The sequence below is a fragment of the Bison bison genome, unplaced genomic scaffold (assembly GCF_000754665.1).
Source record: "Bison bison bison isolate TAMUID 2011002044 unplaced genomic scaffold, Bison_UMD1.0 scf7180017864158, whole genome shotgun sequence".
Classification (NCBI taxonomy): Eukaryota; Metazoa; Chordata; class Mammalia; order Artiodactyla; family Bovidae; genus Bison; species Bison bison.
This window is the reverse complement of record NW_011494730.1, coordinates 4,190,640-4,208,810: the sequence shown is the minus strand read 5'-3', so window position 1 is coordinate 4,208,810 and position 18,171 is coordinate 4,190,640.

Sequence of the window (18,171 nt, the reverse complement as noted above, 5' to 3'; positions counted from 1 at the left end):
GGAACCAGCGGGCGCGGGAAGGCCAGCGGCCCCTGCAATCAGCTCCACGCAGAGGCCGCCCCCGAAGCCATCCAGGACGGACTTCCGGCTCCTGACGGAAATGGCTTTGAACCGAGCCGGAAAGCCCGCCTTCTCATCAGACGTCTCGCGCCACGCGCACGCCGGCGTCCGGCGCCGACTTGCGGCGCTGGCTGATGACATCATCCCTATACCGGAAGTGCCTGTGGCAGAGATGTGGCTGCTGGGAGGCGTGGGGGCCACGTTGGAGGCTTGGTCCGCGGGTTGGGGAAGGAAACAAAGGACGGCTTCCGCCCACTTGCTGTCCCCTTTGCTTGCTTTTCCGCGTTTTATACTTTCTTTCCTAGCCTACCTCTGTTTTCTTCAGTTTACTGAGCAGAAGTAAACTCCCCACATGGTAACTGTGTGATCAAGGATAAGTGACAACCTTCCTAAGCCTCAGCTTCCTAGTCTGTAAAATTGCTCGCGCTCTAAATCGCTTCAGTTGTGTTACAGTCTCTGCGACCCTATGGACTTTGGCCCGCCAGGCTCCTCTGTCCATGGGATTCTCCAGGCAAGAATACTGGAGTGGGTTGTCATTTCCTCCTCCAAGGCATCTTCTCAACCCAGGGATCAAACCTGCATCTCTTACATCTGCTGCATTGGCAGGCGGGTTCTTTACCACTAGCGCCACGTGGGAAGCCCAGGTGAAATGGGGACGGCCCCTAAATGGGGAAGGAATGATACCTACCGCACAGGATTGCCGTGAGGGTTAAAAGTAGTACCTATATAATGCAATTCACACTGTGCCTGTGCATGGTAAGCTTAACTTTACCTAGATATTCCTTTTCTTTCTAAGTCTTAATCAAGTTTGGTTGCTTTAGCAAGAGCACCGCATTAGTCTTGGAAAAGACTTTTTTTTTTCAATGAAGAAATGGATTGCAAAGAACAGGTAAAGAAAATGTAATCGTTAGAAGCCTAGAAATTGTCTACGACCTAAAAGTAAATGGGTCGTTAGAAGGTATTTTAAGGGTGGGGATACAAACAGGATTTTGAAAGAAAGAAAGAAAAAAAAAAAAAGACAGTTTGCTGGTAGAGAAAAATGGGAGATGGAAGTCTCAGGAGAATATGGTATGTGTCAACTAAGTAGAATGGAAAACCTAGTCTGTAGTAGAATCACTTGAGCTCCATCTGTCTTTAACAAGTCAGTGAATTTATTGCCTGGAACTGGATGAAGTAGGAGGCAGAGGAGAGAAAAGGAATGTCAGAAACTGCCTTCTCTTTCTCTGTCTAAAGTTCAGAGGACGATCCTTCACAAGCAGATAAGAAAGCCTTTGATCTCCTGTGGAGCTCAGGAGTAGGGTGGTTAAGCTTCTAGAGCCACAAAGATATTTCGTTGGCAGCCAGTACTGAGTAGGAAAAACCCATGGGGATCAGAAATAGCAGGGACTTCCTGACACTGAAGCAAATGAAGAAGCAGGTTCTGAAAGTCAACAAAAATGCCTCTACGTGTAATAGTGGTACCAATCTCAGAAGAGCCTAGCCTCAGCTCTTGACAGCTGAGTATGCTGATTTCCACCCCCGCCCCCCACCGCCCCCCCAACACACAAGACTGTGATTAAAACACGTTAATGAATTTTCAGGAACAGCAGTTCCCCTTACAGGAATGTATCCAACAGATACTTGGACAAATGACCACAAAGAGGAAGCCATCAGCATTGTTAATAAGAATGGAAAGTTGCGGGGGCAGGGGTGGAAACCTGTATTTTCACCAGAAAGAAAGAAAGTCCTAACCCCATGGACTGTAGCCTACCACGCTCCTCCATCCATGGGATTTTCCAGGCAGAAGTACTGGAGTGGGTTGCCATTTCCTTCTCCAGGGAATCTTCCCAACCCAGGGATCAAACCCTGGTCTCCCGCATTGTAGGCAGATGCTTTACCACCTGAGCCACCAGGGAAGTCCTAATTTCCACCAATTAGAATAAAATTACTGTATATTTATTGTTCAAAAACAGTTTATAATAAAAGCATTAATAAGTTCCCTACATACAAATCGTCACGTTTTGAACTTTCAAAGATGGGAATGTATGTTCCATCAACGTCAGGCATGAGTGATGTTGCAGCTTGCCCTCCATCTCCTGTTGCTGGTGATCCTTCAGTTCTACCATCTTCCCTCCTCCAGTCAGTAACTCTTCTTGCTTGGTCACTCGATGCCAGCTGTTGTACTGTAATACCGTACTTTTTATGTTACTGTAAGGTTTAAAATATTTTCTTTATTTTTGTGTTTGTTAAGCACTATTTGGGTGAAACGTATTATAAGGCTATTACGGTACAGTACTACATAGCTGATAGTGTTATTATAACTTTGTTGGACTTACGACCAAATTGGACTCACGAACCCACTCTTGGAATGGAACTTGTTTGTACATAGGCGACTTAACGGTATATGATGTAAATTGAATTGATGTAAATGTCCCTGGATCCTCATAGGCAACGTTTGTTGAATGAATAGAGAATATAATGATTAAGTTAAGGTTATAAAGCTCTGCAGGTCTTCCCTCTCCCTAACCAGCCAGCTGTGTCTAGTGCCCACTGCAGCCTCAATGGTGGCGCCTCCTCTCTTCTGCTCCCTCTCGCTGCACCACCGTTGGGTTTACTGTGCTTCTGTTGGGCAAACTCTTCCCTTCTGGCTTCTCTGAGTTGATTCCTATTGAGTTAATTCTCAGCTCAGTAGTCTCTTCCTCACAACCTTCAAATAACTGACCTTCACATCCAGGTCAGATCTCCCCATGACACATGTGCCTCTCCATTCTAGCACTTAACACAATTGCAGCTTTACATGTATTTTATCATTCATTACTTGGTTAAGGCGTGTCTCCCCACCCCCACCAGACTGTAACCTCCATGGCAAGAGCGGCATCTGTCTTTGTTCATCACTTTATCTCCAGTAAGAGTATGAAGCCTTTCTCTTTTTTTCCCACCTTGGCCTTGTGGCATGGCTTGTGGCATCTTAACTCCCCCACCAAGGATCAAACTGGGACCCTTGGCAGTGAAAACACAGAGTCCTAACAGTTGGACTGCCAGGGAATTCCCTTGAAGCCTTTCATATATTAAGTGCTCAGTAAATGTTGTTTAAACAATGAGTGAAATATAAAAAAAATATTTGGGCAGTAGCATTGCTGGTGTTATATTATTGTATGTATTTTCTATATTTTATATGCATTTCCTAATTGTTGTGCATTATACGTGTACATAGGGGCGGCAGAGGATGAGATGGTTGGATGGCATCACTGACTCAATGGACATGAGCTTGAGCAAACTCCGGGAGATAGTGAAGGACAAGGAAGCCTGTCCTTTGCATGGGGTTGCAAAGAGTTGGACATGACTTATTGACTGAACAACATACATGTACTAAATACGCAAGAAAAAGTTATAGGAACAAAATTGGGGTTGTTCAGTCACCAAGTCATGTCCAACTCTTTGCAGCCCCATGGACTGCAGCATGCCAGGCTTCCCTGTCCTTCACTATCTCCTGGAGTTGGCTCAAGCTCATGTTCATTGAGTCGGTGATGCCATCCAACTATCTCATCTTCTGTCACCCCCTTCCCCTGTCACCCTCAATCTTTCCCAGCATCAGAGTCTTTCCTAGCATCAGAAATGAACATAGATTTATTGATAAAATCATTTCTTCAGCTCTGTGGGAGATAACTAATAAGCAGAAACACTTCTACAATATTAAGGGCCTTGCACTCTTCTGAAAATTTCATGTATTGTAATTCTTTTAACCCTCTCAACAATCATGCTCAGTAGGTTGTTACTGACTACTGTTAGCATCTTTAGCCTCATTTACATATGAAGAATCTGAGACATGCAGGAGTTGAGTCACTGATCTGGGCACACCTGAGTTCAAATGCAGGCAGTTTGACCTTAGCCTCTGTGCCCGAACTACTGCACTCCACTGTGCAATCTCTGAGTCAGCTGACATTGCAGTTTGGCTCTAGAATACTTAAAACCAAGAATAATTGAAATGATTTGAAACCAGGGCCCAAAAGAGAGGGTATCCTGGCGGGGAGCAGGTGTGTTCCCAGGGCCCTGAGGGGAATGGCTGGAGGGGGATGAGTAATAGGCAGGCTGGGGGAAGTGGCTTGTCTGAATATTCCAGAAACAAATTATGGATCTTAAGAGTGGTTTGTGTTGTTGCTTTTCTGGTAAATAGTGAGTGTCTTAAGGATTCAGCATGCTTTTTTGGGGAGCAGCAATGGCACCCCACTCCAGTACTCTTGCCTGGAAAATCCCATGGACGGAGGAGCCTGGTTGCTGCAGTCCATGGGGTCGCTAAGAGTCGGACACGACTGAGCAACTTCACTTTCACTTTTCACTTTCATGCATTGGAGAAGGAAATGGCAACCCACTCCAGTGTTCTTGCCTGGAGAATCCCAGGGACGGGGGAGCCTGGTGGACTGCTGTCTATGGGGTCGCACAGAGTCGGACACGACTGAAGCGACTTAGCAGCAGCAGCAGCAGCATCTATGAAATGGATTCTGACAGTCTGGAATGGATGTACGATAAACGTGAAAATTATGCTCTGGTTCTGAGGAACTCAAGTCCAACCTTCCGAGGATGGGCCTATTGACTCCAGTCTTTTCCCTTTGGGTCCTCTTGCTTTCCTTTAACTTTCAATCAGCAAGTGGTCAAACAGTCAGGTCCTAATATGGGTCAGGCTTACAGTTAGTTCTGCCTGGAAACAAAGACGGTCCAGGCTTGGATCCTGACCTCAAGGAGCTCACTATGCAAGAAGGAGAATCTGAATGTGATTATTTATAAATATAAGGACTTACAAAGTAAAAAAGAGCCAGCTGGAAGGCAGTGCCCAGGGGTTTTGATTCTCTTCTGTTCTTTTTTTCTATTTTATTCTTTTTTAAAAATATAATTTCCTGGTTTAAAAAAATATGGCTCTTGATCTTTATTCTCTATTTCCACTCCTTCTCAAAAGATCACTTAAAGTGAAAGTAAGCCAAGTAATGGAGAAGGAAATGGCACCCCACTCCAGGATTCCTGCCTGGAGAATCCCATGGACAGAGGAGCCTGGCAGGCTACTGTCCATGGGATCGCAAAGAGTCAGACACGGCTGAAGCAACTTAGCATGCTCGCACACAAGATAAGTTAACCATGTTCCTGTGTTAACTGTTTATTGTAGCCTAGTAAACCTAGTGATTGCTAGAGTGCACCAAGGATAGCCAAGAATCCAGCTGACATGGGTTTTCAGACATGCTGATGATTCATCCAAATGTCACTTTTTGGATGATAATGATGTTCCCTTTCAGGCATGTGTCGCTCAACATTTTTACCCATTGGCTTTTCCTCGTTTCCCTTTTCTTAGTGTTATTGTGTTTGCATACATACAAGTAAGTACTACAGAACATTTTCATTATAAAGACTCTCTGTGCCCATGGACTAAACCCCATGCCGTTCTCCTCATCCACTCCATATATATATTGACATATAGATTTCATATTTTAAAAATGACTGTCTGACATGGGTGTTATCTGACATGGGGTATTGTTATACCCCAATGCAAGCGTTAGAGTTAAGTTTAACTTTTTAAGAGAAAGTCCTTCTATTCCTTCTATAAATTAACAGCCAAGTGTCTGGAATGGTGGCTGGAGGATTCAAGATGGCACATCTAACCAGCTGGGACAACGGCTAGAGAGGGTGTGTGTCTCTGGGAATTTTCCCCCTTGATTTGCCTCTTTACTCTTTGAAGACATGATAAAACGTCTCCCAGACACTACTGCCCTCTCCCACTGGATTGAACCTGGGTCTCCGGTGTTGCAAACAGATTCTGTACCATCTGAGCCACCTGGGAAGCCCAATATAAATAATACCAACTTGAGTATTGTTTGCAAAATTAGGTAAATAATACCTAATTGATGATATTTCATGCCAGGCCCTTTGTTGTACGTGGATTAGCTTACTGGATGCTCACAACACTACCATGTAGGTACTGTCAGTATTTCCTCTTACAGATGAGGGAATTGACACGCAGAGCTCAAGTAGCTTGTCTGATGTCACATCGTAAGAGGCAGAGCTTGGATTCAGTGGAGGAAGCTCTCTGCCAGAACCCAGCCATTTAACCATCCATGTCTGTGCTGTGTGTCAGGGAGTCCGGGTTCCGGCTGGGGTTTTTCAGGATGAGAGAGAGAATCAGTGAGAATGCTTAAGATCACAGGCAATAGACATGCAATTCGCACTCCCTTAAGGGAAAGTATGGGTGTAGCATCAGGCTGGCAGGAGGATGTGGCTGGACTGGAACCCGGATGCAGATTCTGCCTCTTTGCCTCTGTCTCCCTGTCACTTGCTGCATCCTTCGTCTTGTGGTCCAGCTCTTTTTGTTTCCCTGGTGGTGGGGTAATGGCTCCTCCAGCATCTCCACAGTACAAGCAAGCCGTAGAACAAGTTGGCATCTCCGAGTCCCAGGTCTAAATTCCTGGGAGGAGAGGCTGCTGGACTTGCCTGTGTCCAACGATCCGTGTGGCAAAGAGGCAGGGTCAGTCTTCCCTCCGATGGCAGGGAAGGGACATTTCCCAGGAGAAGGGAAGTATAGGACACAACTGTTCAGGCTGTCCAGCTCCACACCCCCATTCTTTTATTAACAATCCACCCTCCTGGCTGTGGGCATCCCAGGGGGCTCAGTGCTGAAAGAATCCATCTGCCAATGCAGGAGATGCAGTTTCAATGCCTGGGTCGGGAAGATCCCCTGAAGGAAGAAATGGCAACCCACTCCAGTGTTCTTGCCTGTGTTAGGTAATTAGAATAGGAAAAAGGAGTCCAGAATGGCGGTGGCTAAAAGACAAAGAAGGGAAAAGCCCGTGAAAATAGAACAAGGGAAGGTCTGAGGACCAGAGTGAAGACCTCAGGTAGAACAAACAGCACTCCTGGCTAGACCAATTTCCACAGGGCAGGCCCAGGGGGAGAAAAAACATATAAAAAGAGGAGCCAAAGGGCCGGGGCTCGCCCTTGCTCTCTCTCTTTTGCTCTCTCTCTCTCTTCTCTTCACATCCTTTGGGTCGGCATGCCCTCATGCTTTGAGAGTGTATTTTCCTTTATTTTCTAAATAAAACTGAGCTGTAACACGGAGCTATAACACTGATCTGTCCCAGAGCTGTGACACATCTGTCCAAGGGCTTTAACGTTGGTCTGTCGCTTCAAATTTTTGTTGTGACAAGACAGAACCGACGAAATTACATACTCCCTCGACACCTGGAAAATCCCGTGGATGGAGAAGCCTAGCGGGCTACAGTCCATGGGGCCACAAAGAGTCAGACATGACCAAGCATGCATGCATGCTCCTGGCTATAGTCCTGTTTTCCCTCTGACCTTTCATGCAACAAACTGGGCCCAGGGGTAAGCACAGGAATCCTTGCCTGTCACTGTCCTCCACAGGAAGTTTTAAACTGGATCTGGGAGAGAGATCCTTTTTCTCCTTTGGTTAGGATGTGAGGCTATGCTTGGGGACCTGCTAGTGGCCATGTCCCCTCCCAGATCTCATGGAAAGGTTAGCCTGAAAAAAATGGAGCAAGCACATGGAGGGAAGAGGAGACGAGAAACCAAGAACCTGACGGCATTAGAGTCCCAGTTTCCACCATTCCTAAGGGCAGGAATCAATACCCCTGGTAGCTCAACTGGTAAAGAATCCACCCGCCATGCTGAGCTACCAGGGAAGCCTCAAGGAAAACACTAGGACTGGGAAAACAGAACAGTAGTGCCCCCACAGGTGGGTTTTCCACTTTAAAATCTTGACAAAAGCAGGAAGGTCAACCCACTCTTCTCACCATGCATGTTTTGTATTTACCATCAACCCATTTCCAAATTTCTTGGGAAAAGTTTCTGGATCTGAGGTCTCATGAACTTCCAAGTGAAACTCTGTTCTGAATAATAGTGTCTGCTGGTGAGAGAAAATTTCAATAACCTCAAAGTGATTCCTAGTCAGCCTGGAGATATTAGCAAACACTATTGCCATGTGTTAGAACTGTGTTGCCACTTCCCTCTCAACGGAAAGTGAAGGCACACCATTTCCACGACTCAGGATATTCATAGTTCTGCAGAGTGTCTAGGCACCACTGCGTCCTCACACGGTAGAAGCGCATAGAAAGCACCCAGCCTCGGAATAGGTGTTTGATTAAACAACAAAGTATGGCATCACTGACTCGATGGATGTGAGTCTGAGTGAACTCCGGGAGTTGGTGATGGACAGGGAGGCCTGGCGTGCTGTGATTCATGGGGTTGCAAAGAGTTGGACACGACTAAGCGACTGGACTGAACTGAACTGAACTGAAATAAATATTGCCTATCAGGAGATGGGGTTCTTTGTCAAGATAACAAGTTGACATTTTGTCTTTTAAAAGGCCAACAACTGAGGCAGCAATGTGTTGAACTCTCTCTACAGATCCGGATGCCCAGACACTTCACCTTCCGGAGCATGCATGAGTGTGCTCAGTCGCTTCAGTCATGTCTGACTCTCTGCAACCCTATTTTGTAGCCCGCCAGGCACTTCTGCATGGGATTCTCCAGGCAGGAATGCTGGGGTGGGCTGCCATGCCTTCCTCCAGGGCATCTTCCTCGCCCGGGGATGGAGCCTGCATCTTTTGCGTCTACTGCATGGGCGGGTGTGCTCTTTACCACTAGCGCCACCTGGGGAGTCCTGTGTTTGTCTGCTATTCGCTGACGCACCCCAGTTAGGGTGTGTGTGTGTGTGTGTGTGTGTGTGTTTGTTTCCAACAAAATTAGTCCCTTTTGTTTAAAAAAATTACAAATAAGTGTGCAAAATTAAATTTCATGATTCAGTTCAGTTCAGTCGCTCAGTCATGTCCGACTCTTTGCGACCCATGAATCGCAGCACGCCAGGCCTCCCTGTCCATCACCAACTCCCGGAGTTCACTCAGACTCACGTCCATCTAGTCAGTGATGCCATCCAGCCATCTCATCCTCTGTCATCCCCTTCTCCTCCTGCCCCCAATCCCTCCCAGCATCACGGTCTTGCAAAATTAAATTTCATGATTAAACACACATAAAGTAAAATGCATACCTCACATTGGAGCCCATAGACAATGTTAGTTGATTCCATGGCAGTAAAACAAGTGGCAAAACCGAGAACTTGCTGCTGCGGATATCAATGTTTGTAAATCAATGTTTGTAACCTGAAATAAAACATAAAATTAAGCTTAAAGGGGGTTTAAGAAAATTAAATACATGCCTCAAGAAATACTAACAATATAGAACCGATAGCCTACTTTAGCTACCAAATGTTAAAAAGAAATATGTTCCTCTCATTTCCAGAATGTTAGTGCGTAGCTATTTTTAAAAACCAGCAGAGAAGATGAGGAGAAAGGGAAGTGGAGCTGGCCAGCCCGGGAGGCAAGGGTGAATGACCTTTCTGCTCTGGTTGGGAAGAGGGGTGGTAGGGATGTATCTAGAAGACAATCAGATCTTGAATTCCTGCTAGTGGCTCTCTGGCGCCTTATTAAACTGTAAGCTTATTGGGACTTCCCTGGAGGTCCAGTGGTTAGGAATCCAGTGGTTAGGACCCCTGCAGGGGGCACGGGTTTGATCCCTGGTCAGAGAACTAAGATCCCATGTGTCAGGCATCATAGCCAAAATGGAAAAAAAAAAAATGCTTAAGATCATCTTTCTCTTCTCAGGTCTTGACTTCTGTTTACGGAAACCCTGCACCTACCCCACACCCATTACCGAAACTTTGAACGTTTCCTGCTTCAAGAGGTGTGAGGAGTGGACAGGAGAAAAAGAAAAACCACTCATCATCTCACTCAAGCAAGAACTTAAGTAAGATGTGGTAAGTCTGAGTGTGGGTAGACTAATTTACTAGGGGAATTAGAATGGCAAGCAGACTGAAGTCAGCATTCCCAATGTCAGCAGTACTCAGCCCTTGTGGAAGTTAGGAGGATTTCAGCTGCAAACGGAAATCTTTAACTTGTAATTTAAACCAGGGGTTAGCAAAATATAGCCAGTAGCTCAAATCCAGTCCATTTGCTTTTGTGTGGTCTTCAGACTAAGGAGAGTTTTTGCATTTTTTAAATAAAGAAGGGCCTGAGTTGGCCTTGAGCTTATGTCCCTCAGATCTCCTACTGGGCAGTCAAATTGACTGACAGCCCTTGATGCTTCTCTCTGACTCCACCATGGACAATAAGCCTTCCCTGGGCTTCCCTCCCTTGGGCTTCCCTGGTGGCTCAGATGGTAAAGAATCTGCCTGCAATACAGGAGACAGGGTTTGATCTCTAGGTCAGGAAGATCCCCTGGAGAAGGAAATGGCAACCCACTCCAGTATTCTTGCCTACAGAATTCCATGGGCAGAGGAGCCTGGCAGGTTATAGTCCATGGGGTTGCAAAGAATCGGACATGACTGAGCAACTAACATACATACATATGCTTCTGATGGAAGCTCAACCATGACAGAGCATGCTAGGAAACCAAGGAGGTGGGGCCTTTGGGAGGTGATTAGGTTAGGAGGGTGGAGCCCCACTGAATGGGATTAGTGCCCTGCATGGGATTAGTGCCCCCATAGGAAAAGACCGTCTGACAGATGACTTCTCTCTTTGGAGCTGTTTGCAAACCTGGAAGAGAGCGTTCATTGGATATGAAAACTTCTGGCACCTAGATCTTGGACTTCCTGACCTCCAGACTGTGAAAAAGAAATATCTTTATTTAATCCCTCGGGCTGTGGTGTCCTCCTAAAGCAGCCAGAGCTGATGAAGACAGATGCCCAGTCGTGTTTAGTGCTAGATGTTCACATGATGTTCATCTAAATGAAGCATCACTAGAACTTGTTGCAGGCTGACAGCCTTCCTTTGTAATTTCCATTCTTCCTTCTCTCCCTCCTGGGGTCTGGCCGGCCTGTGGTCTGACAGCTCCCCCGGCCTCATCCAGTGACCCCCGTCTTCCTGCTTTCCTCCCAGGCATCTCCCTGTGTAAATCTGTTGCATCTAATCCTGCCTTGACATGTGCTTCTCAGGAAAGCAGAGGAGATGGTGATGAAACCCAAGTACCAGGAGGATGGGAGAGGAAGGAGCTTCCAGCCCTGCTATAGACACTTTGGGGGTCCTGCCCCCAAGTGCATCCTCTTTCCCTCTAACAACATCATGGGTCTAGGGGCCTTGTTTCCATCACAGGCAGGGCTAGACCTTTCTGACCCATTGCTCTTGGGAGCACCCATGGACACTCGACCCAAGATGGGCCAGATTCCTCCTCCAGAGATCCAGGCATGGGGAGCTGGACTGTAGGGTTGGAGTAGCTAGGCGGAGCCAGGGCAAAGCCAGAGAGACCAGGAGTGAGAGGGGAGCTGACTGTGAACAGGAGCAAGGAACACGGGCAGAGGTAAAGTCCAGGGAAGATGGGGGTCAGGGAGGAGCCCTGCTCTCCATGCCGCGTGCTGGAGCCTGCGAGTCATCAGCACTTCCTCGCCTCGCACTGCCACGTCTCCACCTGTAGCTCGTTTCTCTTCCTTGTAAGCAGAGAGCCTTGACTAAAATGGAAATCTAGAACCTCACAGCTGGAAAGCCCCTTAAACATAGCTTTATGGCAGAGACTCAAAGCAGGGAGTTCCCTCCCTGTCCTGCCTTCCTTTGCCAGGATCAGAGGAAATGAACCAAGTGCGGCTTCAGCTCCTGGGTCTGGAGTAGGGGCTCCTAGCAGGGGAGGATGGTCTCACGGAGTCCTTTCCCAGGTCCGGGTTCATAACTGGGGAGGTGACAGCTCCTCATGCTACCACTTGTGGGGGGCCCTGGCACCCTGCCTGCCAGGTCCCAGGGTGACTTCTCATATGAGGGCTAAGAAGGCAGGTCTCCTGCAGGGCAAGGAGGGGGCGAATGGGGTCTTCTCCACTCCTCCCCAGCAATCCTGCACTTCTGGTCTGTCATCACAGCATCTCTAAGATCCATGAGTGTGAATTTGCTTTACCTTTGGATAACTAAATAGCCCATTTCTCTGAGTTCTTCCAAAGTAAATGCAGTCTGGGCAGATCTTTTAAAGGAAAAAAAATCAGGGAACGCCTCTGCTATGGAGGTTCCACATCCAGAAACCAGGACCTGTTAGCAACCTTTCAAGCAGCTTTTCTGCTAAAAATTAAGAAACAAAAACTTAAATCCCATTGTGGGTAAGCGCTTGTTTTATGGGCTGATGCTACTTTAAAAAACAAAAACAAAAAAAGAGTGCCTTTACTGAAAGATAAAATATCTATTGTTGTTGAGTCTATTCTGGCTGAGATTAAAAAAAAAAAAAAACCTCTATAATTTCTGCTGATATTTAGTGAGTGAGGTTTAAAGAGAAAATATCAAGAAAATTCATAATTTTTTAAGTGGCTGTTTTGAATTCTGAATTCTTGAATTTTGAAAAAAGCTATCAACATGGCTCCAGGTTAATAAGAGTCACTTGCAGGGGAGGTTTTGGGGACTGCTGGAAATGTGGTGCAACTGTCAAGAGCACGTAAGAGCTGCAAATCCAACCCTGAAACTAAGTATCAGCGGCGTGCTTGCTGGGTCACAGGGGATGTGATGAAAGCTGTTCTTGAGCACACATACACACGCACACACACACAAGATGTTTTCTGGAGTCTGTCTCTGCGTATTTGACATCTGTATCCCAGGTGGAGTGATGTGCGTATTCTGATGCTGGCTTCAGATCCATTATCCAACTCATGGGCGGAGTCAAGTTAAATGTGGAGAATGCAAACAAGTGACATTTCAGCCTGAGTTAATAGGATTCGTTTTTGACAGAGCAAATGACCTTTCATCACACAATTATCTGGAGATTTATAAAATGTCTTAGGAACCTGAAAACACACTTGTGATCAGAAGCACTTTTTATTGACAGATTTGGTTTTTGAAAAATGTGTGCTAGCGATGGAAAGTTAAACCAAGAGAAACTTTGAAGGAATCTATCAGCACTTTCGGAGAAGGCAATGGCACCCCACTCCGGTACTCTTGCTTGGAAAATCCCATGGATGGAGGAGCCTGGTGGGCTGCAGTCCATGGGGTCGCTAATAGTCGGCCACGACTGAGTGACTTCACTTTGACTTTTCACTTTCCTGCATTGGAGAAGGAAATGGCAACCCACTCCAGTGTTCTTGCCTGGAGAATCCCAGGGACGGGGGAGCCTGGTGGGCTGTCGTCTACAGGGTCGCACAGAGTCGGACACGACTGAAGCGACTTAGCAGCAGCAGCACTTTACCCAAGTAGTCTACTTCTCGCCTTCTCTCTTGCTGGTATTTTAGTCCTGATGAAAACACTTACAGCTGGTTTCGTTTATTTATTTATTTATTTTTGATGTGAACCATTTTTAAAGTCTTTATTGAATTTGTTGCAATATGCTTCTGCTTTATGTTTTGTGTTTTTTTGGCCTCGATGTATGTGGGATTTTAACTCACTGACCAGGGGTCAAACCCACACTCCCTGCATTGGAAGGCAAAGTCTTAACCATTGGACTACCAGGGAAGTCCCTCTAAGGCTGGTTTTAAAAAGGCTCTTCTCCCCCTGAATATCTGATCATTTTGGTAGCACTGGGTTCCACAAAGGTTCTGACTCTAGTCGGTTATAAAAACGGAGAAGTCTAAATACATCTGGCCATGTAACTTTCCATACGTTTTTACAATTTTAAACTTCCATCCATGTGTAGAATCACTTCTTTGCCAGTTTTGGTAGTACAATTAACAAAAAAACTTTGCTATTTGACAGATGACAATTGTACCTGACAATTGCTTTAATTTGGTAAAATTGAACATTTTCCCATCTACTTGTTTATTCATGATTCATTCTCTTTGGGGTGATCTCTATCTAAATCTTTTGCTCATTTTGTCTAGTCAAGAAATAGACAATTTCCTGTGAATTGCTTGGGGGGAAAGCCAGGAAGAGCTGATCAAAGAAACATTTTTTTTTCACAATTTGTCCAGATCCTTTCTTTATAAGGCAGATAGGATGTGGTCAAACTGGTTGCTGAACCAATGAGAGTGTGCACATTAGCAAACATCTTCTAAGGAAGTTGTGAAAGTTCCTCACTTGGAATTTTATTTTTTTGAAGTGTTGTCATATCTGAGTGTTTCCATAGCTTAGCATTTCTGTGGGCTTCCCTGGTAGCTAAGCTGGTAAAGAATCCGCCTGCAATGCAGAAGACCCCAGTTCTATTCCTGAGTCGGGAAGATCCCTTGGAGAGGGATAGGCTACCCACTCCACTATTCTTGGGCTTCCCTGGTGGCTCAGATGGTAAAGAATCTTCCTGCGATGCAAAAGACTGGGTTTGATCACTGGGTTGGGAAGATCTCCTGGAGGAGGGCATGGTAGCCCACTCCAGTATTCTTGCCTGGAGAATTCCATGGACAGAGGAGGTTGCAAAGAGTCAGATAAGACTGAGCGATTAAGCAGAGCACAGCATTTCTGGATCTTTGGATGAAAATTTCTGCTAAGGTATTATTATCAGGGTGGTCTTCTGAGGGAGAATTAGACAAATCTATTTAAGAAGGACATGCGGTAGTCTAGTAAGTCCTCCACAGTGGCAGCCGTGTTGGGCAGACAGCTCTGAGCAGTCCACAGAGGACACGGTGATGGCTGCTTTGCATTCATTTGGACCCGAAGATGGAGGTGGTGGTGCCTCTCCTGTAGGACCTACTGGATTGGCTGGTGTGCTTTTTAGACTATCTTTTCTTTAGAGTCTTGACCTCATTTCTTCTTTGGATCTGGGTCCCTTTGTGACTTAAATAATAAACTCAACAAACATTTACCAAGTTCCTTGTGTACGTGAAACACTACTCTCGGGACTAAGGCTAGAGCAGTAATTTCTGCCCTTAAAGAGCTTCCATTCTAATGGGAGATGTGAAAACTAAACATATAATGGAGTAAGTTATGTATGTCTGAGTGTGATGAGAGCTGTGGACAAAAAGAGAGGGTGGAGCAGAGTGCAGGCAATGGTGGGGGGTGGGGGCGTAGTTTGTCTATCAGTAGCGTGGCCAGGATGGCCAGCGTGGTGGATGTCATTGAGAAGGTGAAGTTTTAGTAAAGACCCGAAGGAGGGGAGGGAATCAGTTAAGAGGTTATCTGGGGGAAGAGCAGCCAGGCAGAGGGCTCAGCTAGCGCAGGCTCGGCAGCAGGTGCATCAGGAGCCCACCTGGTCCTCCGCAGCCAGTGCATCCGGCCTGTGTTGAAGTGAGCATTAAGCTGAAGACAGTCCCCGTCCCTGGAGGGCTGCCCTTGGCTGACCAGAGCCATCTCCCCTCCATGAGATGCCTGAGCGGTGGTCAGTGACTGGCCGATGGGAGGGGGCACACGGTGCCCGGTGTCCTTGCCTCTGAGATGCAGCGTGTGTTCTGGAGCGCCCCAAGGACAGACTGAAGATAGACTTCTCCAAGTTCTGCCTAGTTTCTTCCCCTGATCTATCCTGCTTCCCTCTATGCCTGCCCTGCTGCCTGGAGTGAGAGTATTTTGTCGATAAATTGCCAGGCACAAGAAGCCCAGTCTCAGGCTCTGCTTCTAGGGAGTCTGACCTAAGACAACCCCAAGACCAGAGCTTGTCTCAAATGTCCAAAAACCAGCAAGGAAGCCACTGGGGCTAGAGCACACCTCCCGGAGGAATGTACACATTCAAACACACTTGCCTATAATTCTGCCTCGGACACTATGGAACTGGATTCAGCAGCCAAGGCATCTTCCAGGGCTCCTGCCTGAGGGCTGGTAGCCCCACAAGGTGACTTCCTGATACACAATCTGTGCATGCATGCTTAGTCACTCAGCCATGTTCGACCCTTTGCGATCCTTCAGACTGTAGCCCTCCAGGCTCCTCTGTCCATGGGATTTCCCAGGCAAGAACACTGGAGTGGGTAGCCATTTCCTCCTCCAGGGGATCTTTCCAACCCAGGGATCGAACCTGTGTCTCCTGCCTCACAGACAGCTTCTTCACCTGCTGAGCCATGGGAGAAGCCCCTGTATACCATCCATTCCTTCACCTAAGTTTTGGAAGGGTACCTTCTCAGAAAGAATTTTCTGTCTTCAATTAGGAGAAGCTACCTATTTGCATCTTTCCAAAGTTGCTTTCCTAGAAGATTACAGAATCCATCTACTATGAACTGAACAAAATCCCCCGCAAAATTCGTATTTTGAATCCCTAAACTCAAGGTGAACAAAGAGCTTTCAGGAGATAAAGCTAGATGAGGTCATAAGGGTGGGGCTCTAATCCAATAAGATCAATGGCTTTATTAGAAGAAGGGACAGAGAATTCTCTTTCTCTCTCTCTGCTGTGAAGACTCGGAGAAAATAGCCATCTGTGAACCAGGAAGGAATCTCTCACCAGCAACTAAATGATATGATATTTTGTTATGGAGTCTGAGCAGACCATCAAAACTGCAAAACCATTAGCACCACAAACATCAGCTTTGAAAACTCCAGCCTCATGTTTGTGAAGATCACTTTTGTGATCCTGTTGGGAGACAGTTCCTGCAATGCCCCTCACCCAAGCCAGGATGTCCTTGGGCAACTGACGGAGGGTTTACAAACGGGAGGCAAACCAGGACTTAATTTTCTATTTTCACACCTAACCATAAGATGGAAGCATTGTAAAAGGTCTGAAGCTAGAGACTGAGGGAGACATTTCTTAGAATTTTAATCATTTCCTGTGTAGCTGCTGTTCTGTGAATACACGGTAATCTCCTCTTGTACAGAAAATTAATTCTGATAGGTAATTGGTTTATTTTTTGATGTAAAGTGCTTAACCCACCTCCACATATCCTGGCAACATAACCAAGCTCTTGACAAGGTAAGCACCAATTTGGAGCCTGCCGCATGGCTCATGATTCTCCACTTTTCTTGTGTGAGCTTTGCCAAGTACCCTGAACCTCTCTGAACCTCAGTTTCTTCCTCTGTAAAGTACAAATAAGACCCACCCTGCAGAGTAATGAGGATCAAAAAATGAACGCATGTGACACTGCATTTTTTTTCTTTGGCCAGAAGGCATCCAGTATTAGAACTTCTCTGAGCATTCTCCATGGGTAACCTCCTGGATCTGTGTGAATTTACCTTGCTTGTGATTAGATTGGCATGTGCGCAAGCCAAGAGTTGGAGATCTGGAAGAACATTCCATGATCCTAGATATACACTTGCCTCCAGGCCAGTGCTGAAAAGGATACCTGGGTTGGGAGTGGCCCTGGGCAGGAACAGAGGAGGGAGGAGGGTCTTTAGGAAAAATGGACTAGTTAGTTCCCAACTAGCTACACCAGCCTTACCTGGGGAGGAGATGTTTTAAATGCACATTCCTGGGTTTACCTCTCCCCTGTCCTCAGAGCTACTGAGTCAATTTCTCTGTGGGTGGCCCCAGAACCTGTATTTTTATTTTTTAAAAAACTTTTTATTTTGTGTTGGGGTATAGCCAATTAATAATGTTGTGATAGTTACAGGTGGACAGCAAAGGGACTCAGCCATACATATCCATGTATCTATTCTCCCCCAAACCCCGCTCCCATCCAGGCTGCCACATAAGGTTGAGCAGAGTTCCCTGTGCTATACAGTAGGTCCTTGTTGGTTATCCATTTTAAATATAGCAGTATGCACATGTCCATCCCAAACTCCCTAACTATCCTTTCTATCCATCCTCCCCTCCAGCCCCTGCAACCATAACAGAATCTGTATTTTTAAACAGCACCTCAGATGATTCTTATGCACACCTGAGTTTGAAGGTCCAGTAGAGCCACATCAGATTTTAGTCATTAACAGGTTACTGTAGATTCTGCACCTAAGTGACAAATAAATGTTTTGAATGGCTTGCTTAGAGCAGTTTGCAGCTTAAATTTATTCCCCATAACAAGCAGTATTCATAGGCTATTTACTGACCACAAAATTTGGAGCTTATTATATGTCATCTAGGATTAGTAATGATTCTATGTAAAATATTCCTCAAGCCATGTATTATCACATGTACATGCGAAGTCGCTTCAGTCGTGTCCAACTCTTTGCAACTCTGTGGACTGTAGCCCACCAGGCTCCTCTGTCCGTAGGATTCTCCAGGCAATTATAATGATTTATAGGAACAACGGAAACCCTTTTGCACATGTCACTGAAAGTCAGGTAAGTCAAAGATGAGGAAATAGTGGTCCTTGGGTCTTCCCAGGTGGCACTAGTGGTAAAGAAC